General features: G+C 41.4%; 1 protein-coding gene across 5 annotated transcripts in view; it reads left to right on the forward strand.

Annotated features, from left to right (window-relative positions):
* The window catches only part of eml3 (EMAP like 3), a 122,633-nt gene that overhangs the window by 27,349 nt on the left and 69,366 nt on the right, over positions 1-25,918 (forward strand). The gene's annotated exons all lie outside the window — the stretch shown is intronic.

Here is a 25,918-nt window from a genome sequence, read left to right on the forward strand (position 1 = left end):
AGTGGCGGACCGCAACTGCTGAAATATGACCTCGCTGCTGAAGAGAGAGGAGAGGTGGAGAGTGGGCTCAGTCTTGTCTCTTTAGAAACTAACGATATATCATTTTGCGCTATGGACGCTTTATATCCAGGTCAATCACACTCCTATTTGAAACGATTTATGAACATAAATCACGAACCACATTGGGCCGCCTATAGAGACTATGAAGCCTGTTACACTATTTCTTAGAATTCTAGAATAATGAACTTTAATATAACAATTTTGACTGCCAGTATCCATGGTTCTATTGTCATATTATGCTTGGCAACTATCATTTGTGTTATGTGATTTTACTGTATATGGTTGGTTGTTAATATATTTTTTGTGAAATTATTGTCAATAATTGTTTTAAAGATTATACTTTTATTGTGTTCAATCCTAAAGTTTGAGACCCCTCATATGTAAGCTAGACAGACAAATGTACTGTTATGTACTTAAGCCTAAAGAGCCCCTCTGGTGCCAGCAGACACATAGAAACCTCCCAGCAGGGTGCGCTTTGCTTTTGCACGAGGGAGAACACTCACCTCCACTGCTACAATTCCGTCCAAGGGGAAACACTGCTATGTTAGGCTGTTCACGCCGAATCCCCATGCAGCCTAATGGAGCTTGAGCAGTTTGCAAGGAATAATTTTGCAGGGTCACAGTCAGTGCGTGTACATGCACAGTTTAGTCGGATTACAGCCATAGTTCGACTATGCTACTCAATCAGACAACTGCAATTGTCCGAGTATACATGCCGGTGAGAAAATCGAATTACTGGCCAGAGCATGTCATAACCCGGTACGATAGGTGGTGCTGTACCCATTTCAACTAGTGGTATAATAGAGCCACCTCCGGCTGACCTCTTTACGTCACCAGCAACAACAAACTCTGCCTCGGCATTCGAGAAAGATGGTGTACGAAGAGCGAGATGAAGCTACATCTTTGAACATTTTGTATACTAGTGCAGTGCCCGTAAGAAAAATGTATTCCTATAGAAAAGTGGGAGGTTAAGTGGCTTTTTCATGGATGGCCAAATGAGGCTGTGTTTGAAGGTGGGAAGTCAGGGATATTTAGGTTTGTTGTGAAATCCGATATAATTGGCCGTTTTTGACTATTTTTAGGGGGCCGAGGGAACGCGTACGTAAGCATACACGTTTCCTAGGACCAGCGGTGCTAGGAACCCTATTGTAATTGTAAAGATTTTTATTTTTATTTTTCTCCGGCTAAAAGTGGTGCTGCAGGCTAAACCGTGCAAGGGAGGGCGGTGCAATTTGGAGGGTTGGTCCAGAGTCCTGTGAATATCTCAGACACAAAAAACTACATATATCCACCCGCAGGGGGCGCTATAACCTAGGCCAACACGTTTTTGCCTATAACTCCCAAACCGTATGTTGTACATTCAAAAACCTTGTATCCCCAGATTCCCTGAATGGAGCTGAATCACTTTGCGATTGGCCACGCCCACTTCCGGCTAGAAAGTTTTTTCACAAAATCGCAAAAACTGGACAACCTACTTTTTCGAACTCCTCCTTGGGATTTTGTCCCATCTGCGTGAAACTTGGCATGTACACTCATCAACTGGACCTGATCTAAAGTTATCAAAAGAATTTTGCTCGGTCAAAAAATACGCAAATTTTATACAAAGAAATTTCTGTAGCTAGCTACAAAAATGTAAACTGCTTGATATCTCGGTCAAACTAAATGCTATTTACACCAAATTTGAGATCCTTGGTTACCATGACACTGGGAAGGGATGAGCCGAATTTGGCGAATTTTGGCCACATGTGGGCGCAAAAAATATGGGAAGTTTATATCTCTTGAACAGCTACACAGAATTTTACGAAATTTGGTCAGTATGATGTAGGGCCAATCCTGAGGCCATATCTTTAAGGTGGTCATGACTGGTCAATGTGGGCGTGGCTTATTATAACAATTCCAAATCGGCACACATTCAGCCTTTTGCACTTCGGGTGCACTTCCCATTACAGCGAATACCACGGCTCAGACGTTGGCCTGTGTCCTCACTTTTGCCCCGAGACGTCATCCTTTGGGGCCAACTTCCGTGGGCTCTGCGGTGCGCGGGGTCCGAGTCGCGCGGGGGGGCTTGGCCCCCGTTCATAACTGCTTGCAGTTCTAGTTGATTTTGCCATTATATTTCACCTTAAAAACTGTTTACTTGGTGTCATTATTTTCAGCACAACCTCACATGTGTGACTGTACAGTTATTTTTTTATTTTGACATACTGTATTAAAACAATGGACCTAAAATCACAAAAAAAAACCATAAAATTCGTGTAGAAAAGGTTAGATTTTTTTACTGTGAAAACCACAAATATGTTTAACAAACCATTTTTTATTACTTATAATGCAAATATAAATTGTTGTTTGCTAAATGTGTGCATAAATTAAAACAATTTACAAAGTTATATGTAACTATTTATATTTGAATGCAGGCAATGCTCATTCAGCAGTCTCCTCATTGTTTTGACTCATTAAACAAAAAACCGACTCCACTACACACTAAACACACTACACCAAACACTACATAACACACTAACTATACGCTCCAAACACGCTAAATGTCACAAATCTCTCAACTCTCAATATCGCTGTCTCTACACCGACTGTCGTTGCCTGTCATTCATCCGCCTCCGTCCCTCCCACAACTTCCTGTTCCTCAACAACCAGACTGCCTGCTTGGACACTTTCGTGACAAAAGCCCGTTTTTACCGTTTCTTCCTGCACCAGACACAAAGCAAATGTGACGGCAATGTTCGCGACAAAGCGTGGGGGACATTATTTACCCTAAGTCCGGTTTTGGACGTGTCGGTGGGTCCGGTCCGTCGACTCGGGAGGCGGGCCGTGAAGCTAGCGGCACAAACATCCACAGATTCTGATTCCACTTTGTTGTCCGCGCGTCTCCGGATCTCCTTAGACCCGAACAGACTCGGTCCAGACTCATTTAGTCTCATTAATCCACAACAGTCAGTTTAGATGCACAGAACAGAACGGGACTGAACCGCCGGCAAAATCCCGATCCAGCTCGCGCCGCTGCAGGTATAAATCCACTTGTTTCTTAAGGTGGGGGGGGGGGGGGGGGGGGGGGGGGGGGGGTGGCGGTGAGCTCTGCAGTGATTGGCTCTGGTGCTCACGTGACTGTGGTGGCTCTGGTGGACAATGCTCGCTGAATTCGTAAAGCATTTCTGAAATAATTTATTCACGGTATCATTGGATGCAGCAGCCATGTTGAAACTCTCAGGTCGGTCTGAGCCTGATCCGCAAGGACCTTCCAGTGACCTTCCGATCACTAGGCGACCCGCTCTACCCACTGAGCCACAGCCGCATGGCTCAGTGCATCTTAAAAATCCGATCATAGTCGGACTAACCCAGTAATTCGGTTTTCTTGAGTGTCATGTAAACGCACTTAATGATTCAGTGCTGTGATTGAGGTCAAAGGTGCATCTACTAAATACTGACTAGTAGGGGAATGAATACTTATGCAGACGCTTATTTTAAGTAATATACTTTTAATTCATTGACATTACTTTGTAGAAATCTGTTTTCACTTGACAGTAAAGAGTTTCGTTTGTCAGTCTTTTGTTTTGTATACTTTTGTAAGTTGACCGTGATTCCATTAATAAAAGTAATACAATGGGAAAACAATTAAGAGGGGGAACACTTTTTATAGGCACTGTATACTTTACTTAATCAGAAAGTCACATTGAGATCAGGATTTTCTTTTGATTTTTCATTCATTATGATATAGAAACACTCATACACACTACTGCATGACAAAATGCATTTTAAAACATCCTTGAGGTTAGGGATGTCCCGATCAGGTTTTTTTTACCCCGATCCCGATCCGAGTCCTTTAATATTTAGTATCTGCCGATACCGAGTCCCGATCCGATACTTGGCCTTAACTAATATTTTCCTAGATAATACAGCTGTATTAAGAAAAAAAGTACCTGCATCCAAGCTGTTCCTTAATAGGTTTTTATTATTTTGTTGAAACAAAGTATATACTTTAATATAGCTCTTAATTATTCTGCATATGCTATTACAACATTGGCCTCCACCTTCCTTGTGTTAGCAGGTGAGTGTGTGATGCTGCATTGTGACAGCAGACCCTTGTGTACAGCCAGCTGAAGTGTGTGTGAGACGCAGCTCACGCTTGGTACCTCCATATAATCCTTTGCTTATTTCATGTACTTTACGTTGTCACATAAAATGACGTGGACACGTTGCTTGTCTATTAACGCGTTCAGCATCTCCTGGATTGCCTGCTTTACATGCTCTGCTGTATGAGACCCATGAAACTAGTGCGCATATACCGGCATGTTGTAACTCGAAAGTGGAATAAATGTAATGCAGAGATGGTAGGGCATACCGGGGATTCAAAAACTCCAGGTGACGAAGAAAACCCTGATCCCCTATTACGGAGATGAGCTGGTTTTCCAGAGCGATTAATTTGATGACCCTCTCTGTATTATTTGTGGACATGTCGCTGAGGATATTTCTCATAACTGAAAGTATCCGCGACTGTTTGCTGCTTTGGTCTCCTTGCCTGTACTCTCGAGTGAACACGTTGTATTCTTTGAGTTTTTGTTTTGTATATGCTGTATCAAATGAGTAGTAAAATGCAGCTCCGCGAAACGGCCGTATAGCAGATGTTACATGTCGCCGTTGGACTGCTTTCGCTTTCTAATTGACGTTATTTCCACACGGCAGACACTTTATTCACAGGTTTTCACAGAGTAACACCACGCGCGCGTCTGTGTTCCGCCACAAATTGTGCTCTGACGTTAAAAAAAAAAATAAAAATCGGGCTTGGGTCCACGTTCAAAACTGCCGATTCCGATCAGCGGAGAAAATGCCCAGATCGGCTCCGATCCCGATCCTACAGATCGGATCGGGACATCCCTACTTGAGGTAGTTATAAATGAGAATTTAAAAAAAAATAGAATCATGCTGTGTAAAACAGTCACACCTTATATCACTAAAACCTCTTACCAACATTTTCAAATGCCTTTTTCAAATACTGAAATTTTGCACCCCAAGCAAGTGTTATTTGTTTTCTTGGCCTGTCTCAAATGTACAACATTTCCTGTCTTTTATCATGCTATGGTAGATGGACGGTGACAAGTCTTTATGGTGGTGTTGTGCGTTTATTCTAAAATTTCAACAATCTGTAACACTGCAGCCAGCTGTTGATAGTGACACCTCAGAGCCCACTTTCTTTCCAGCAGTACAAGTGCAAACGTTTGTAATGACGCTTCAGCTATGAGAACTTCACAGCTGAAGAGAAGATGGTTGGACTGATATATGATCTGAATCTGAATCTTTAGGACTGTGTAGGGTAGGTAGGAGACTATGCGGGCCTTACATGGACAGCACCCTAGATATAAATGTAGGGGACTATCACTGCTTGATAATCAAGGTCATTAATCACTGGTGATTAATTTTACACTTGTAGAAGGGGCACCACCTCCATTGTTTGATTTACTAGAATAGGCTGGAGGGAACTATTCCAAACATCTAACTGTACAAGTTTGACTTGAACAGCTAGAGTATCAATTTCAAATCAATTTACTCAATCTCAATATTCTGAAGCAGTGAATTCTTTGCACGTATCCATCGGTTCTCCACATTAAAATTAAGCTCCAGACAAAGACAAATAATTATATATGTTTATTGACTAAATAATTTTGGGGTAACATACATGACATGACAATTTTAGACGAACAACAGATAACGAAAAGGTAAAGAATGTAATAAGCAAGTAATAAAGTTATGTGACCGTCGGTAGATGGTAAAGTTAAAGGGTTGGGTTTTTATATATTAAATATTACGGGAGTAATCTTTCAATACTAACGAGACCCTAACCTCAACTTTCTTAAGTTCATAGGATAGAAGTTAGAGCTTTAGACATAAGTCAGAACCTGAGACAGAGGTCAGAACTTTAGACACCACTCATTCTCACGTGTGTGGATCCAGCTGTATGAAGACGTTCAGCCTGTTTTGTCTGGGCGTCAGGAGGCACTGAAGCTTGGTCTCTTTGAGAGTTCTGGGTTGGACTACGGCACAGTGCGTCGGTCCAGTAGCCAGAGGGAAGGCCGGTACTCTGTTGAGGTACTCTTGGTTCGAAGGCCCAGCGGAGTTTCCGCCTTGGGAGCGCTGGGGGCAGAGTTGATCTCGGCTGGGACACACAAAGTCTCTTTTGTTGGAGACTCCTTGCACGGCTTCTGAGGCAGACGATGGACTGCAACGTTCTTCATCAGATGATCATAGTCTTGAAAAAGACTTTTTCTTGATGTTTCAGGGTGGTTATGATCCAAGAATGAAAGAATTAAAAACATGATTAAGGCATAAAACAATAGTATACAACATAAACCATAAAGCATACAATACACAGTAGGACCAAGGACTTGTACATATTCCTTGTAGTTCTATCTTAAGAAAACATCAGACACTTAACTGGTAAATAACACAAGCATTACACACAAAGAGGATCATGATATGCAAGTCTGTGCCCATCGCAAAGGTGGGGGCTGGTTTCTTTCAAACCCCAAATTCATTAAGTAATAAACTTCAATTGGCTTGACAATAACATGGGAAAGATCTACTGTATGACTTTCTTAGGGTATTTGGAGATCTGATCAAATTAAGAAGATGAAATTGTAGTTAATAGTTATTCAGAACATATTGAAAGGTGGATGAGTATAGGATTGGAATGCAGCAAAGATTGAAATGTCACGGACAGGGTCGTAAAACGCTTTGGCCTGTGAGGGAGGGGGACTGGGTCATCTTTACCCCAACCAACATCAACCCCCACTTCTTGTCATCTGATGTGAAGAGGGAGAGGATTCTATTGTGCTTAGTCGTTAATTAGTAACAGAAGTTCTCTGGTGATCTGTTTATAGCAAGAGTCCTACTCTATAGGGAGAAGAGAATACGTGCTGGACATGGTTTGGCCTGAGGAAGAAGGAGTTCATCTTCTTTGTGGGGGGGGGGAGAAGAAGCAAATATTCAGTCAAACAGATAGGCTTTGTTTGTTAAGTTAATCTTGTCTTGTGGTTGAGAGGTTAGAGGTCAGAGGACGGGGAAAGGAAGCAGAGCCTCGTGATGGAGACATAAGGGCTGGTGTTCCTACAACTGAGAATGATTGAATTGGCTTCTGTCCTTCAGAGCTCCAGAGCTCTCAAACATTTTGGGAAATATATATCTTCACTTTGTTTCCAAGAGTTAGATCTCATTTCTGTGTGTACAGAGTTGGAGTCTAGACCAGGTCAGCCTAGATTGCCATAAAGACTGGAAGCAGAGAGAAACTGCTATCCTGGATCTGTTCAAGGTTTACATTTAAGAAAATAGTAATTAAAAAATAAGAAAAAAAAGTTCTATTTGGTTTTAAAGAAAGTAAAGTAAGGATTTTGGATGGCCGGAGGCGCAGCAGAGGCAAATCATACACGTGTGAATGGATAAGCCTGCGTGCAGAGCGGGGGCATGTTGATCTGATGGTGTTTACAGTCTGATAACTAAACAGATCCTTCACTCAACACAATAAAGAGAAATGTTCCACACAGCAACGTTACATGACCAAACAACAGCGACGTAGTAGGGGGGGTTTTTGCTGGAGCCAATCCCAGTTTTCTCTGGGCGAGGGCAGACTCCCTGGACAAGTCGCCAGCTCATCGCAGAGCCCTCACTGATGGCAGAGACCACCATGCAAGGTGCCAACTGAACACCAGGAGCAATTTGGGGTTCAGTATCATGCTCAAGGACACTTCGGCATGCAGCTCAGCTCAGCCCGGAGCTGGGATTTGAACCCGCAACCTTCCGATCACTAGCCGACCTGCTCTACCCGCTGAGCTACAGCCACCCCACCAAATGTTTGTCTCCTTCCATTATTTTTTGTTGTAGTCCGCAGTGCTGGCTTGCAGTATGAATTGGCACACTGGTGCAGCTTTTAACTGGAGCTGCTTGGTTCTGTGTGGACAAACGAAGGCAGAGAATTGGCAAACCTCAACTGCAGAGATAATGCAGCGTTGCTCTCGTGTAAAAGATCATATCATCATGAGTCCAATACAATATTCACATTAGCCTGGAAACAAAAATAAAACATGTAGCAGGCCCACCACTAATCTTGACGCTTTATCTTTGCCATGACTTTTCACCTTACTTTACAAAGAAATTGACATTGACAAGACATGAGCTCCTCATTTACGCTTATGCCTATCGAGAAAGAACCTCCCCAACCCTCACCTCTGATGGCCTTACCTGCTTCACCCTCTCGCCTCTGAAGATGTTCACACACTATTTATGTCTAACCCTGCCACCACCTGTTCCCTTGACCTGATTCCCTCCTTCCTTCTTCAAGACATCTCACACGACACATTGCCATTCCTCACCACCCTGATCAACTCCTTCAAGACAGCCACAGTAAAGCCATTCCTTTTTTTCTTTTTTTTGGCCCACCAACCCCCTCTGTGGAGGACCACTTTATCTTTATTCAAGCATAGGTATACAACAACAGAACAAAAAAAATAATTTTAAGCAGCTCCGACACCCACTCACCCTAACGCAAACAAAACAACAACAAATAAAAAGTTTAACAAACTGGGTCGGACAGACAGACAGACAGACAGACAAGGACAAGAACAAGCAATTACATATCGTAAAGCCATTACTGAAGAAACCCAACCTAGACTCAGCTGACATCCAAAACTACAGACCTGTATCTCTTTTTTCATTCCTCTCTAAAACCCTGGAATGTGCCGTCTACAACCAACCCTCCTCCTGTCTTTTACAAAACAACCTCTTTGAACCCAGTTAGTCAGGCTTCAGGACTGCTCACTCCACTGAGACGACCCCCCTTACAGTGACTGAGTCCCCTCATGCCACCAGAGCCTTGTGGACCCATCCATCCTCATTCTCCTTGAACTATCTTCTGCGTTTGACACAGTCAGCCACCAAATCCTCCTCTCCACTCTGCCTGAACTTGGCATTGCTGGCTCTTCTCTAACTTGGTTCACATCATACCTGACAAATTGCACCTTTCATGTCATATGGAATGGCTCCTTGTCCAGACCCTGCTTTCTGGAAACTGGTTTTCTCCAAGGCTCAGTACTAGGACCACTTGTTTTCACTGTACACTAGATCAGGGGTCCCCAACCACCGGGCCGCGGACCGGTACTGGTCTGTGGGTCATTTGGTACCGGGCCGCAGAGAAAGAATAAATACGTTATTTTATTTCCCTTATATTGACGATCATACTCGGAAAGTTGTTTTATTTTGAAAAACGGATTCTCTTTTAACAACATCTGTCTGTTCCTGTTGGCGCGCTTGACACGTACCTGTTTCACGGTATACCCTAAAAAATAAGCCTTCAAGCTAGCTAAAATTAGTGTAAATCCAACCTCTTCGGAGAGCTACTTTGCAAAGAAAAAAGGAATTATGATGAGACGGAAGAAGAGGGAGATGGACAACTGTATTCAAGTGGCTGAACTGCAGCTGCGGGGACGGCGAGTGGACAACTGCTGGAGACTGCATGTTACCTTAGTAAGTTATGTCAAATTATGTCTTACGTGCTGGTCCATGCTGCAAAAAAGGTTGGGGACCACTGCACTAGATCACTAGGCTATGCAATCACATCACAATGATTCTCTTACCACTGTTATGCAGACGACACCCAACTGTTCCTCTCTTTTCCCCTGTCCTCTGAGATGCATGTTGCAACGTGGGTGTCAGAATGTCTGGCAGACATCTCCGCTTGGACAACTGCCCATCACCTCAAGTAAAGACTAACTTTGCATGTATCTGTCAGTCACTGTCAAGAACATCACAGTATCACCTTCATCGACTGCAAGGGACCTGGGAGCAGTGGAGTAAGTATCGGCAGTGCAACCGGTGCAGCTGCACCGGGGCCCATTCTCGTCAGGGGCCCATGAATGAAGAAAAAAACAAAAAAAAACAGCTGTCCAAAATTGCCACAGGCCCCTGTTTTTGTGAATGAAATAGCTGGGGGGGCGGGTCGGTAAGGTATCGCTGATTGACTGGTAAAGGAGGAGGAAATGATAATTTGTCCAATCACCTTGATGCCCGTCAGCCATGATGAGTCGCATCTCGTCACCTCTCTGCTGTGTCTGCAGCTGAGCACTGTGGGCCGAGCCGATGCATGTCTCTCTCCCCGGGCCGGGAGAGTTATCATACCGTAAAATACCAAATAATAGCAGGGGCGTTTATTTGTTTCAATCACTTAACCAGCACTCGAGGCAGACTCCTCATCTCTGCTGCCACTCACAGTGGCATACATTTGTTTCGCCATCGCTCTGATCATTTTGCGGGACACTCTCTTGTGGCGTGCCCGTTTGCTGATAACCCATTCCCGTATGTTTATCTCAAGCTCCTCACTAGCCTTCTTCCTACCTCCACCAGGCAGCCTGGCCCTTTTGCTGTCCTTGGACAGACGCTGAAGCTTAGTTTTATTTTTTTGCTGCACCGGAGCCATGGCTATCATCAATGTGATATTGACTGACAGAAAGCAAGCACAATACATCAAAAAGGCGAAGAAGAAAAACATGCAGTGTTAGTGGTCACGTCTTCTTCCTTGATTAAAAAAATAAATAAATTGGACCCGGCATTTATTACCAAAATATACACCTGCACCTGGCGTTTAAAGGGGACCCTGCGGTTAATTGAAACCCGGCTATTATTTGGTAATTTACGGTAGTTACCAAGGCAAGGCGCAGCAGAATTTTTTTTAAAATAAAATAAAAATAAAGTAAAAAACGGCCGTCCATCAGCCCATTATTGATCGGCCCTCCGGGAAAAATCCCGGTACTCCTGATGGCCAGTTCACCCCTGCAATAGCAGTTCTCTCGAGTGGCTGTGCGTGTTTCCAAGTGTGTGTGTGTGTGTGTGAGTGTGTGTGAGTGTGTGCGTGCGTGCGTGCAGTCCGCACGAGCGTGCGCTTGTGTTTAGGGCAGGGGTGAGGGGCACAAAAAAAATATTTGCCCTCTACAACATCTGCAGTATCCGGTCTTTCGTCACAGAGGAATGAAACACAACTCGCCACCCAAGCACTGGTCATCCCCCGCCTGGACAACTGCAACTTTGTCTTGGCTGCACTCCCAGCCTCTGCGCCAAGTTTTCAATCTACCCAAATTCTGCCCATGTGACCCCCCCTCCTCCGTGACCTCCACTGGCTTCCTGTTGCAACCCGCATCCGATTCAAGACGATGGTATTTGCTTTCAAGGCCGTCAACTGAACTGCACCCATCTACCCTCAAACACCGGTCAGACCACATGCCCCAGCATGAGCACCTAGCTCCACTACATCAGCTAGCCGGAAAGATTGCTCAGCGAAGTCACAATGTTTCTATTTTTTTTCATTCTTACTTTATCAATGGTGAAAAGTTGTGGTTTCTTTCTTGTGACAAATGTAGTTATTGTAAGTCGCCTTGGACAAAAACGTCTGCTAAATGCCCTAAATGTAAATTTACATTTCTGAATGCTAACAAGGCTAGCTTGACAGCTGTCAGTGCTAGCAATGGCTATGTTGGTTGTTTACGTTCAGTATGATAATACTAGGTGTTTACTTACAGGGGAATGAGACATGGGGTGGCTTCTTATTGTTAGATATTGTGATGAAAACCATGCAATGGTACTCTTTTTCCCACTGCACCTGCTCATGAGGACTCAGACTCCGACAGTGGTATTCAGTAGCTGTTGGACAGTGCGTGTTCATGGTTTGGGAGTAGTGGCTTTGGAGAGAGGCCTGAGTGCAGGGGCAGGGTTTACCGGCTTGATACCTTAAAAATCTAGCCTGGGCTTAACGGTTTTTCCAATTTACCGACCCTAGCTTTAAATTCCAAGTAACCTAGTTAACATTAAACATGAAAGACTTAATATGCAATGCAACAATCACAGTTATTAATTATTTATAGAATTTGGAATTCAATAATGTATGTCATGTGCTTCGTCTGGACTGTGTGGTTGTGGTCTGATCAGATATCATTGCTTGTACCGTAACAACACACAACTGTCATCAGACTTTGATAAGACAACCAAAATAGCATAGATACAGAAGTCCCAAATTACCTGAATTGTTTGAGTTATTGGAGGACTCCATTACTTATAGGAAGCTGCTGATGAGGAAATCTTTTGTCAGGACCTTTAAAGATACATCATCTAACTTCTGTTGCTGGGGGCTCTTTATCAAAACAATGGAATTTGAGGGAGTCCTTAGTGGAGGGCTGGGCTAGAGAATCTGGATTATAGCCAGATCCTCTTGAGGATAAACACCTGCAGTCACTTCGGATTTGGCTCTGATCCAGGACTGTTTACTGACAGGAGGAAAACTCAGAGATTACTTTTGAACTTTTGGGATTTAAAAGTGGATTATTTTCACTCAGTTAATGTTGTCTGCCAACTTGAGCTGGAGTGGAAATGCACTTTATTTTATATAAAATATTACAGAGAGGAGTGGGGAGAGAAGCAGAGTCTTTCCTGAGTAGGCTGCTAATTTCACAGAGAGTTGCCTGAATTTAACCACCATCTTAAGGCTGATGTACAGTAAAGTAAACTGGCTGTTTGTGGCAGATACTCACTGCATGAGTAATGCAAAGCAACACAAATATTTCTGCTGTCAAAATCGCTTCACTGCTCATGAAAATCTATCTGATGGGACTCAGGTGCAAATGTCCACAGATGAGGTAATGTTCTTTCAAGTTTTATTCAACTTAGATTTCGTCTAGTTCTTAAAGTGAAACTCTGTGCGAGGGCACTTTTACACTAGCATCAAAATCGCCAAAAATCTTCTTTTTAATAAACTCTGTGTACACAAACAATGTTCTCAATGCCCGTGTTCATGTGTAGAGACCCTGGTGATACTACGAGCAAAGTTTCATGTTGTGTCAAGCCTTCTTAATGTTTTAAAAATAGCGATTTTGATGCTAGCGTAAAAGTGCCCTCGCACTCCATTGAAAATGAGCTTGCCTGAAAATGAAACTACGGTAATCTTAAAAGTGCCTCTTTCATCGTAATTATGCTTTTACACAAAGGTTTGACTCATATTCAATCACAAATAAAGCCTGGTTGCTTTCTGGCGAGAGTTTCACTTTAATGCTTAGTGAAACGTACCATTAGCTTGAGTAACCTTGTGCATTTCACCATTGTAGGATTCACATTTTGGATAATGGAAGTACACAACTCAACAAATTATATCAAAAAGTTTTTTATAAAGGTGTTGTTTTCAGACATTTTAATGCAAAATGCAGCAAATACCCAATGTTCAAAGACTGAGATTGGGACCAGGGCCTTCATTGGGATATTGGTGACAGTAAACAGTCGATGGGAGAACTGGGAATGTCAGAGCACATGGTAAGCCCCTTTAACCCCTGGGCCCTCAAATGGTTAAGTTTAAGAATGTACAGAATATTGTCATTCAGTTATCATCAGCTTCTATATAAAATGTAAAATAAAACCAACAAAAACAGACAGCTCCCAACCGCAACAATTTTAAATGATCTATGGCTGTGAGAACATGGTTTGTTATTTGTGTTGAAGTTCATCTGGATTTCAAGAGGGGAAACTTGTTTATTTACTAATGATGTAAGGTCCTCCTCTCTGACTGATGAAGGCTCTACTTACCCTCAGAACCAGGAGGCAGGAGGCAGGAGGCCAGCAGAGGGAGTGAGCTTTTAGCATGTTTTTTCTGTTTTTCTCAGCCTTTTCCATCCACGTTTTAACAACAGCCTCACAAATGGAAGGTTGGAATGTTGTTTATCATCCGGTAGTGTTTAGTGAGGATGGCTGTTAAAGCTCCAGCCACTTTCTGGTAAGTTCTGTACAGGCAGGAAGACTGGGGGTTTAGAACCGAGGCCTTCCACAAGACTGGGGAAGGTCTTATTATTTCAACAGATGATGTTGTTTTCATGGAGACACGTGGTGTGCACGGAGAGGAGGGGCTATGTGTGGGAGATGCTTGGGTGACAGAGAGATGGAGTGAGAGCAGGGTAAGAAAATGCAGCTGAACAGTTATGCTGCATTTTTAAGTAGTGCTAAAAAAAAAACTAAAAAAAAACGCAATATGTGGTGGTCGGTCTTGATTCTATGGCGCACTGGTGTGTGTGTGTTTGTGTAGACAGTGCACAGAGAAAAACAGGTAGCCTGGTAGGAAGATACACCCACTAACACCTCTAAGGCTCATACGTTTTGTCTTCTCCCCATAATCTGGAGAAAAGTTTTAAAGCGTAAACGTGAAAAACAAGGTTACATCTTGGAAAAACAATATTAGTCCTGCCATGACCATTATGTTTTAAGGCAACCAGTAGGAAGTAGGGCTGTCCTAGGACTAAGGATTTTCATAGTTGAATCTGATTCGTCAGATTTTGCCGTATTCGACTGATAGTCGAACCTTTTTTTTGTTGTTGTTTTTTGTAAAGTTAACAAGCCTTACCTGTTTCAAATGATACGCCATGTTGGTTGTTGTCGTGTGATATGAAAGAAACTGCCGACACAACTTGCACTTAACTTTCTTTGGGTCATTTTTAACCTTTTCAAAATACTCCCACACTTTGGATGATTTTTTAGTAGCCATTGTGAGCCAATAAATCCATAAATGCTAACGGTCCTGTAGTGTGCTGCTCACCTCCGCTCATTTGGATTGTGCAACTGCAGTGGGTGATTTATTTAAGGGATATTCCGGTGTAAGTTTAATCCATGGTCTAACGCACCGTGAAACTGTGTTAGACTCCCTCTTGAGAGATAAAGTTTGCAGACCGCTAGCTAATGTAGTTTTAGCATCCTCAGAAACGACTGTATGACAACGATACATTGCAGTAAATGGGTCCAAATATAAAACCGCCATCAAAAAGCCACAAATAATGCTCAGAACAGCACCAAACTTCAGCAACATTAGAAACAGGGTCCCAGCACATATTTCGAGGCATCAAACATTTGATATCATTGCCGGATTTGTCGGAATAGATAAACAAACTCACCTCTCCAGCTGCAGGTTCGTTGTGGGGAAGCCCTGTGAGTCGATTACCGAGTGCAGTAGAGTTCCGCAGCTCAATGATGATCATTACTGCGGGACTCTACTGCACTCGGTAATCGACTCACAGGGCTTCCCCACAACAAGAAAGGCTTCTCAGGAGGTGAGTTTCGTTTATATTTTCGAGGTTCATAGTCGAATCAGACCTCTCTGAATCGAATCGTCGAATAGTCGACAATTGGAGGTCAGCCCTAGTAGGAAGGGTTTGAAAAAGTTTCTGTTTATGTGATTCTACCAGTTTGGTAGATCTGTTCCGGTTTTACTTTGCTTTGAATGCAAACACTTTCTCCATATTTAACTGTTGTATTAGAAATGTGCATATACAGGATAATGTACATTTCAACATTTTTATTATATAGAGATATGGAAGGTATTAGCTGAAATGAAACAGAATCTGATCCCATCTTTAATGAACTCTGCCTTGTTTACAGTCTGATAACTAAACAGATCCTTTACTCAACAAAATAAAAAGAAATGTCCCACAAAGCAACATTACATGATCAAACAATAGTAATGTAGTAACTGGTTGTGTCTTTGGCAACTTATATGAGAAAAAAATATTGCAGTTATACTTGGAGAAGTGTCTGACATTCTTTCTGTCCTACAGACTCGTAACATTTTTACCTGAACAAGCAGTGTCTGTCTGCGGCAAAAAATTTAAGTGTTTGTCTCCGTCCACTTTTGCTTTCCCCCAGAAAACGGCATCCCTCCCCACTAGGGAGAGAGTCAGACAGGGTCCTGTTAACTGATGGGGATTATGTAATTATCTCATTAAGAGCGGAAAACATCTGTTTGTCCCTTTCCAGGATGCATGGTGGGTTAGTATCTCAATCACAAGTGTCAAGTGCCCTAATGGTTGCAAGCTTTGAGTGTGCAAAACTCCCCACTTGAAAAGGCAGCTATTTTCAGGAAGACTTTGCAAGATTCCACTTATCACACTTGCTCCCTTTTTCTTCATTCTTTTATTTTAGAAGTTTGATGCATTGTAAATAACCAGGTGAAAAACCTTTAAACACAAACAAACACGATTTTAAAAAATGAAAACAAGATAAACACATTCAGTTTTCACATTCAAGAATTAAATACTCAATTTTTAAATAACCAAAATGTACCTTGTAAATAAGTAGCAAATAATATAGCAATATCTTAAGTAAATAAGTTAAATACAATAAACACATTCAATACATTTTCAATATGGAATTTGATTTGACCTCATGATTTTAACTGCGCAATAAATTAAGTTTTTTTTAAGATACATCTAAATACATGACACTTTAATTGTATTCAGCTCACATGATTTTAAAGGCATTAGTTTTTTAACTGCATTTAACTACCATGAAATAATTTCTTATTATATTTATCCATCATGATTTTAACCAATAATATTTATAGTTCCCAATCAGACCATTAAAATGACATTATAACAGCATCCATATGATAAACAGTCAGCGGATACATGCTTAGATTAACATGTAGACAACCCTTCCTGCACAAATATTTCACATTAAAAGCTGTGGAATTGGCATAATCTTTTCTTTTTCTGGAAGACTTTTAAGGCAAGGCATAGTTGGGGTTAGTAAGATTAGAAGCCAGGAAGAACAATCTAAACTTTGAATGTATTCAACTGACAAATCCCAGGTCCTTCCCTCAGTCCTCCCTCCAAAGTCAACTCTCCAAAACTTACAAGTGTGCACTGCCTGAATACACCAGCACTTTCCTGACCTCTACACACACACTTTTTTTCTTGGCCCCAAGGTCTGCTGGATCTGTATCACACGATCCAGACCTTAATAAGACGATTGGGTATCAGCCACCAAAAAAAAGATCATTGATCATGTATCAGTATCCAGTATTGTCAGATACCTTGAGTTTGGGTGGCAGTGTTGATTTTGTTTGCCGTATATATGTAGAACCAGCTGCTTGTAAATTGTAAATACTGTCTCTGGTTGGACTGGAAATTCCCAATAAGTTGATTGTGTCACTTCATCAACACTTCCTTCTTGCTGCACTGGCCAGGGGACAGAGGTTTCTGTACAGGCTGTTATTCCGATAGATCAGGGAGGAAGTGTGAATTCTCTGAAGGGAACCTGTAGAAACATCAGTCTGTTCAGGTCAGGGGAGATTCAAAACAGTTTTATGAACAGTCTCACATTATGGATGTTCATGCTGGTTTAGTTTCCTAACCTTTTTATGTCTACGTCAGTATATTAGCTTAGCTTTATTTGATGGACACATTCTGAAACACACCTCATTATGTAACCCCTATTTTATATTTATGTTACTCATCTCTTTTAAATATTTTAGATTATTTTTAAGTTCACAAATTCATAGCATGTACTTCTGGTCATTTGTGAAACTTTTCATATTTTTTCAGAACAACATATCCATGACAAAATGGTGTTTGTTCCTGCTTAGAGTTTGCATGCCACCACCTTGCTGTTTGTAGCAGTAAGCTGCTTGATAAAGGTGTCTTATTCTTCATACTCAGGGATCACACTGTTTACGCCTAACTTCTTTTTTAACAACCTAATCTTTATGATGAGGTAAAAATGGGAGTTGTGGTACTTTAATTCTTTGTAGTGTAAACATAGCCAGAGAAACATTTGACCTTAGATCAGCAATGTGAAGAGGTTATATGGCTCCATATCACACCTATCAACCAGTTAATAAAGAGGTTCACTGTATTTCACTCTCTATTTATTGTTCTAAAGAATAATCAGTCTGCAGGATTTCCAAGCAGACCTAATGGCTGAAGGAACATTTCCTCAACTGCCAAGCGGGATCAGGCCCAAGTATTTTGCAACAGCAGTGATGATGAAATGCCTGTTTCAGTGAAACTGTTACACCAAAGAAAAATGTCTGAAAGGCCACAGTGAATCATAACCCTGCCAAAACCTCCATGAGGCCTCCGGCTGCTTTTACATCACTCAGTTGGCAAAGGCACCCACATCTCCTGGTGTCGGCAATCATCATGCATAACGCAGCTTCCAGCTTTCATGTTTGTTTATGAAGGTGTTAAACTCCAAAATAGGAAGATTTTCTCATGCTACAGCACTTTTGATAAGAGCCAGGGAATCTTAGACCTTGTTAACACGTACCAAAACGATCTTTTTTTCTCCGTCTTCCTCTGCATCGTTTCAAGAATATTTGCGTCCACACGGATCCACTGAAAACGACTCAAAACGCTGTAGTTCATATTCCAGGCCTCTAGGTGGCACTTGAAATTCACCAAAAACGGAGAAGAGGAGACGGAGCATGCGCATAAAGCTTGCGTGCTGTTTACAAACAGACAGTAGAAGGATAATCCGAAAACAAGAAGAAGAAGACGAAAATGGCTCGAGCAAGGAAACCAGAAGCGTTTGTGTGAACCGATAATGAGGTCGAACTGCTGCTGCGACTCACACTCGACTACAAGGCGAGTAAGTTGCAAGAAACACAAACACAAGCAGTAGTCCGCCACTGTTGTTGCTGTTGTTGTTGTTGTTATGAGACGTCGCGGGGTTCAGCGGGGTGGGGCAATGGCGTCATTGTTTCGGAAAGTATGAAGATTCGCCGTCCACACGAGAATGGTAGGGCTGCGTTTTCGGATTTGTCCACCCTGAGACCCGTTTTCAAAAAAGTGCATTTTCAGTTGCTGTGTTTTCAGGATCCGTGTGGACGGTCGGCTAGATCGCTGCAATACATGTGCGTTTTTGTGTGGACGGCCACTTAATCAGCCTCCTTAAATAGGTGATTGGGTTTAATTACAGTAGCTGAGGCTACTGAATAACTAATGAATAACTGGCCAAATATAAGTGTAGTCGGCTAGCTAGCTGAGCAGGTAAAGCAAAACAAAAGCTTAAAGTCCGTGTAAAGCAGCAATACATTTGTGTTATGAGTTTGTCACACCACAGAAACATGTGTCATCGACCACTGAGCCAAATTTGAAAGATAAAAAAAATTGCTAAGTATATAAAATTAGGACTCAAAATCATTGAAAAACAAGCACTTCTCTCTGCTGTGAAACGCTGGGAGCGTGTCAGATAGAGGCGCTGGAACCACGTGTAGCGTACAAGGACGTAACCTACAGTAACAATGTAAGCTAGCAGCTTCATCGGACGGACCCACCCCTACCTGTTTGAACCATCAGAGCCAGAAACTGACTCTGAGTCAGACACTGATGGTGCTCAGCCTTGTTCCTCACAGTCGATGTTTTACACTACACACAAACGTAAAACCCCAGTCGACTTACAATTGCTTGTCATAGCTATATTGGTGCACATAAAATATTACCTGTGCATTATCATTGTGCTGTCAGATGGACTCCGCTCAGGGAATGAGGCCAAATCATGTCATGATTAAATGCAATAACATTTGCTAACATTACATGGGCATGACAAGATGCACAATGTAAAGTCATTTTCAGGATTTGCACCTTCAGCAAAATGCATTTAATTGCCCAAATGTACAATATGGGCAATTCCCAAATTTTTTGGGGAAAAAGCTGAATTTCTGAAGAAGTTGAAAGGTTAAAAAGCTGAACATTTTGATAGTTGAATGGTTTCTATAGCTGAACGTATGCTGAAGTTGTAGCAGAATGAAATTTGAAAAAATCCCCATAAGGATGAATGGGCAACATTTTGCAGAAAAAGCTGAATAATTCCAAAAGTATAAACGGTAGAAAAAAGAAAAATACAAGCAGTAATGTCCTTAAAAAGAGCTGAACATTTTTATATTTGAATGGTTTCAGTAGCTCAAGATTTGTAGGAGGAGAAGCGTGCCGAAAAACGTACAGAAGAATAATAAAAAGAAAAAAATCCAGAAGAACAAAGGCATTCACACTAATAATAAATTCCAGAAGAACAATAGTGTAAATGCCTTCAGCATTCACACTAATCAGGAAGAGAACCGTATTTGTAGATTTTTTCTCCTGGGCTCCGCTGAGCCTGTCTGCTCCTCTCTGCCGCCTGCCAGTCTGTGTGTGACCCCGCCCCGCCCCCTTCGAAGAGAAACAGCGGGAGATGAAAAAATGCTGTGAGGCTGCTGTGTTACCGAGCGTTAGCTTGAAAATGATAACTACAAACTATGGTTAAGATAAGGACCGAATCAAAGAACACTTTGTTTATGTTAATTGCTAACGTTTGCTAAATTAGCGTTTTTACAGACTAAATTATATAAAATGGGCTGGAAGAGGTTAAAAAGGTGAATAAAGGATGAAAAGCTTTAGAGTAAGAGGGCTGGAAGAGGTTAAAAAGGTGAAAACATGTGAAAAGCTGTAGAGTGAGACAGCTGGAAGAGGTTAAAAAGGTGAAAAAATATGAAAAGTTGTAGAGTAAGAGGGCTGGAAGAGGTTAAAAAGGTGAAAAAATATGAAAAGCTGTAGAGTAAGATGGCTGGAAGAGGTTAAAAAGGTGAAAAGATATGAAAAGTTGTAGAGTAATCCTCCAGAAATTTAGCCTCAAACTTAACATTGCAGCTTATGAGGGGGGGGGCGATGACTTCTCGTCGCTCTCGGGCTTCTAAATCCAAAACTGTAAGTCCCACATCTGAAATAAGACCACCAGCTGACACCCAACAAGATTTCATACATTGTTATGCATATATTGTCTATGTCAAGTAAAAGGTGTGGGATCAAAATCAAGCTGAAGACAATTTTGTTTCCCATTCTTCGAGCGGCTCCACACTCTAGCGATGATGTCACACACTCTAGCTGACGCAATACACACCCATTATAAAATCAGAAGAGGAGTTAAAAGTTCTTAAAACTAAAACTGCGACCATTTCAAAATCGTACAAGATTTTTAAAAACTGAATACATCGCCAGTAGTTCAAGGTCTTGAGACTGGTTTAAAGTTTGAATGGTGTCTCTAGTTCAGTGTATGAGGAACAAGATGAGGTTGAAAGTCAATGAGTTTTGAAGAGGATTTGAAGCTTTTCCCATTTGATTCAGTGTTAATTTGTTTTTGAAAAAGCTTAATTTCTGAAAAAGTTGAAAAGTTGAAAAGCACAAGGTTGAAAGAGTTGAAAAAGCTGAACATTTTGATGGTTGAATGGTTTCAATCGGTCAAAATTTGTAGGAGTAGATAGGTGCCGAAAAACGTACGGAATCTTGAATAATACTAGAAAAATTGCATTTCCTGCGAAAATACAGTGTGAATGCTGAAGGCCTAAGCGATTTGGGAAATCTGCTGAACGTGCTGCCGAAAATGCACAAAACTATGAGAATGTTGAAAAAAAGGCAAAAAGCTGTAGATTAAGAGGGCAGGAAGATGTTAAAATGGTGAAAGAAGGCAAAAAGGGGGGAAGTTATGGGCTGAAAGAGCTTAAATAGGTGAAAAAAGGATGAAAGGGATGAAAAGCTGTAGGGTAAGAGGGCGGGAAGAGGTTAAAAAGGTGAAAAGAATATGAAAATCTGTAGATTAAGAGGGCTGGAATGTTAAAATGGTGAAAAAAAAGGTAAAAAGCTGTAGAGTTAGCAGGCTAGAAGAGGTAAAAATGGTGAAAAAAGGCTAAAAATGTGAAAAGTTAAAGGCTGACAAGGCTTAAAAAGGTTAAAAATGGATGAAAAGCTGTAGAGTAAGAGGACTGAAAAAGCTTAAAAAGGTGAAAAAGGATAAAAAGCTGAGGAGTAAGAGGGCTGGAAGAGGTTAAAGGAGAACTTCGGTCGATTTAAACATGCAGCTTCATCGCTCAAGCTACCCTTGACTTGCCAGTACCAAAGACGCGAACAAATTTCGTCCAACCATTACAGAGCTCCGCGAACGGAGACTTAGCATTGAACGCTAACAGCATGGGGTCAGAACTTTGCACTGTGTTTTAAGCGTCTTAACATGCTCCACATCTCACACCAAAAGTTATGCAACATCAGCAGACACCTTAGCACACAGCACTGTAGCGTGTATGACTCAAACTGAATAAAAAAGTAGTTAAAACAGTGTGTTTGTGCAAGCAGCTACTTACCTGTTTGTTGACATCCGTGTCTTCCGGTAGCTAGACCAAACTAGTCAATCCGTCGAGCGTGCGCTTACACCCTCACTGGCGGAGACGGAAACGTAATCCAGCATTTTCGTGTTTATGTTCATGATGTACATGTCCATGTTACAGCCTGTCATGAGCCATGAGCCTTACAATAGCCTGTTAAGCCTGTTAAGTGCACACTCGATGGATAAGCTAGTTTGGTCTAGCTACCGGAACACACAGATGTCAACAAACAGGTAAGTAGCTCCTTGCACAAACACACTATTTTAACTACTTTTTTATTCATTTTGAGTCATACACACTACAGTGCTGTGTTGTAAGGTGTCTGCTGATGTTGCATAACTTTTGGTGTGAGATGTGGAGCATGTTAAGACGCTTAAAACACAGTGTAAAGTTCTGACCCCATGCTGTTAGCGTTCAATGCTAAGTCTCCGTTCGCGGAGCTCTGTAATGGTTGGACCAAATTTGTTCATGTCTTCGGTACTGGCAAGTCAAGGGTAGCTTGAGCAATGAAGCTGCATGTTTAAATCGACCGAAGTTCTCCTTTAAAGAGTTGAAAAAAGGATGAAAATGTAAAAAAGTCAAAGGGTGAAAGAGCTCAAATAGGTAAAACAAGGATGAAAAGGTAAAAAGATGCAGAGTAAGAGTGCTGGAAGAGGTTAAAATGGCTGCACATACGTTGAAGCACGAGCAACCATGAAGCAAGCCAACAAGATTTCCTACATTTTGTATGTATACATTGTCTATGTGAAGTAAAAGATATGAGATCCAAATCCAGCTGAAGAGAATTTTCTCCAGATTTTCCAGCTGTTCTACACTGTAGTGATGATGTCACGCACTCTGGCTCACGCAATACACACTCATTCTTCAGATACACACGCTGAGAAATACAGAGAGACATATCAAAGTGTCCCCATAAGGATGAATAGGAGAAGCCCTCCCAAACTCCTGCGATTTTTGAAAAAAACGTAATGGTAATCGCCGAATAATGTGTATGTAGAGTGACAGGAGACCTTGCTGAACACGTTGATGTTATTTTCATTTCAGTCGAGTGAGAAATGAGGCCACATCAGCGAGAGACAAATCAGGTACTGTCTGCTCTCGGCCAGAAATCTGGGCTCAAAATTAACATTGCGGCTTATGGGCCACGGTTTTGAGTTTGTGTCGCTCCCGGGCTTCTAAATCCAAAACTGTAAGTCCCACATCTGAAATGAGGCAACCAGCTGACACCCAACAGGTTTTCCTACATTTCTATCCATATATTGTGTATGTCAAGTAAAAGGTGTGGGATCAAAATCAAGCTGAAGACAATTTTGGCTCCCATTCTTCGAGCGGCCTTTCACCCTGGCGATGATGTCACGCACTCTAGCTGACGCAATACACACCCATTATAAAATCAGAAGAGGAGCTAAAAATCCTTAAAACTAAAACTGCGATATTTTCAAAACCGTACTATAATTTTAAAAACTGAATACATCGTTAATAGTTCAAGGTCTTGAGACTGTTTTAAAGTTTGAATGGTGTCTCTCGCTCAACGTATGAGGAACAAGATGAGGTTGAAAGTCTATGAGTTTTGAAGAGGATTTGAAGCTTTTCCCATTTGATTCAATGTTAAATTTTTGTTGGGAAAAAGCTGAATTATTGAAAAAGTTGAAACGTTGAAAAGCAGAGGGTTGAAAGAGCTGAACGAGCTGAACATTAGAATGTTTGAATGGTTTGAATAGCTGAACGTATGCTGAAGTTATAGCAGAATGAAATTTGAAAAAATCCCCATAAGGATGAATGGGGAAAATTTTGCAGAAAAAGCTGAATATTTCCAAAAGTATAAAAGGTAGAAAAAAGAAAAATACAAGCAGTAATGTCCTTACAAAGCTGAATATTTTGATATTTGAATGGTTTCAATCGCTCAAGATTTGTAGGAGGAGATAGGTGCGGAAAAACGTAAGGAAGAAGAATAACTAGACAATTCCCCGCCGGGAAATCGCGAGAGTGGGCTGTGCGCTTTGCCCCGTGACGAAAAAGCAAACATGGCATCAGCAAAATTTCCTCACCATCAAGCGGGAAAGGCCTTAAGGAACACACACATTAAGTTTTGTGGTCCTAGTTTCAGAAATGTGGTAAGAGGAGCGAGTTAAAAAAGGCTGCAGTTTTGCAAATCCTCTTCCCGATTTACATTGGAGTGAATGGAGCAGTTGAGAGCTACTCTTGTCGGTTAGAGGCAGATCAATCCAAAACCATAAATCCTACCGATAAAGTAGACACATTGGGAGAAAGAAGACAAGTGTGGCTACAACTCTGGAAAGTATCAATGTTTTTGAAATTTGTGGCTGGGACCGTCACGGAAAGAGAAAATTTCTGAGAGATTTTTTGAGTGTCTCACTGTTCAAAAACTACACATCATAGGAAAAAAGTTCAAATACAACTCAAATACACAGGACTTGTGCCTAAGTTTGAATGGTGTTTCTAGGTGAATGTATGCCAGAGCAGGACATGTTTGAAAAACGTTGCAGATTTGTGACTTTTTTGACCTAGTCCCATTCATTCCTTATGGGAAATTTTTCGCAGTAGTTCGCGTCTTACGACGCGAAACATTAATATTCTGGAAAACTGAATAATAGCATACTGAGTCAGATCGAGCCGCACATTGAATGAGTGAAAAAATAATCATTAAATGTAGTTTAAATGTTGGGAAATATACTGTGTGTGTGCGTCTGTGTGCATGTGAGTGCACGCTTAAGCATGGCTGTGTGTGTGTGTGTACATTTCTCTCTGTCTGTCTGATGTGTGTCTCCTGTCTGTCTGTCTGTCTGTCTGTCTGTCTGATGTGTGTCTCCTGTCTGTCTGTCTGTCTGTCTGTCTGATGTGTGCCTACTGTCTGTCTGTCTGTCACTCTCTCTCTTGGCCCAGCTGATTTTGGTTGCTAGGTGACAGTTGGCAAACGCCCGTAGCAACGGACTTTGAGGGAGCTCATTGAGAGCAATTTCTGCCTCACATCCAGGACGTCAAACTAGTGCTATTTGGTCAAAATCGGCAATTTTTTTTAACGATCGAGCCAGAAAAGCCTTAAAGAACACACTCATTAAGTTTTGTGGTCCTAGCTTCAGAAATGTGGAAATGGCAGCAAGTTAAAAAAGGGTGCAGCTTTGAAAATCCATTTTTGCCATTTTTAACTTGCTGCCATTTCCGCACTCCAATGTAAATCGGGAGGAGGATTTTCAAAGCTGCACCCTTTTTTAACTTGCTGCCATTTCCACATTTCTGAAGCTAGGACCACAAAACTTAATGAGTGTGTTCTTTAAGGCTTTTCTGGCTCGATCGTTAAAAAAAATTGCCGATATCATGTATGATTTTGACCAAATAGCACTAGTTTGACATCCTGGACAGTTGGGACCTACTCTTGTCGGTTAGCGGTCGATAATTCAAAAACTGTAAATCCTACCGATAAAGTGGACACATTGGATAAGAAGACAAGTGTGGCTACAACTCTGGGAAATATCACTGTTTTTTTTTTTTTTTTAGAACTTAATTTTTATTTATTTTGACAACACGACATATTCATTCCCCTGTTATGTACATTTTTAAAGCAGCGCAACAAAACATCATATAAAACATAAAATCAATTACACAGATCCAAAGTAAGAGAAAAAGGCAAAAAAAAAAAAAAAAAAAAAAAAGGTAAAGGAAGATAAATTATGGAATATAATACAAAGAATGGCAATATTGTTAAAGGAATTCATTAATAAAATAAATAAAGAAATAATTAAGTGAGAGGGAAAGGAATCCACTCTAGGTATCAAATTACATGATACGATGGTGATGTGTGATGTGTGTACTTGATCAAGAGTCTAATGCTACAAACTTATTGTATTAGCAGAGCTATGACAG

The sequence above is a fragment of the Sparus aurata genome, chromosome 10 (assembly GCF_900880675.1).
Source record: "Sparus aurata chromosome 10, fSpaAur1.1, whole genome shotgun sequence".
Classification (NCBI taxonomy): domain Eukaryota; kingdom Metazoa; phylum Chordata; class Actinopteri; order Spariformes; family Sparidae; genus Sparus; species Sparus aurata.